The sequence below is a fragment of the Antrostomus carolinensis genome, unplaced genomic scaffold, assembly GCF_000700745.2.
Source record: "Antrostomus carolinensis isolate BGI_N321 unplaced genomic scaffold, ASM70074v2 scaffold5354, whole genome shotgun sequence".
Classification (NCBI taxonomy): Eukaryota; Metazoa; Chordata; class Aves; order Caprimulgiformes; family Caprimulgidae; genus Antrostomus; species Antrostomus carolinensis.
In genome coordinates, this window is record NW_010308579.1 from 56,556 (window position 1) to 56,907 (window position 352).

The 352-nt window shown below is 46.0% G+C and overlaps 1 protein-coding gene across 1 annotated transcript in view; it reads right to left on the bottom strand.

Moving 5' to 3' along the window:
* LOC104523271 (endonuclease domain-containing 1 protein) overlaps positions 1-352 on the bottom strand; it is a 7,508-nt gene that overhangs the window by 6,262 nt on the left and 894 nt on the right.

Below are 352 nucleotides of genomic sequence, written 5' to 3' on the forward strand. Positions count from 1 at the left end.
GCACCAGCAAGTTTTTAAGTATTTCCTTTAAATTTAACAGCCTGAAGGACTTGCTGAAATGTGCCAAGTGTCAGCATAGACAAAAAACACTGAGGCTCCTGGGAAATTAATTTTATCCTGCACACTTCTGACCTGACTGAAGCCTGCATGCTCCAGGACACGGCAATTCATTTGCCTTCAACACAGGGACACAACAAAAAGCTGCAGCGTCAACTTGATGAACCACAAATGGATGTTTTATCCCTGCGCAGCGAAGCTCAAGAGCCCTTATCAACACTGCGATCAGGCTGGCAACAGAACAAACTTCCACTTGACACTGCGATGTTTAACCCTGCTACCCACCAGCAGTGCT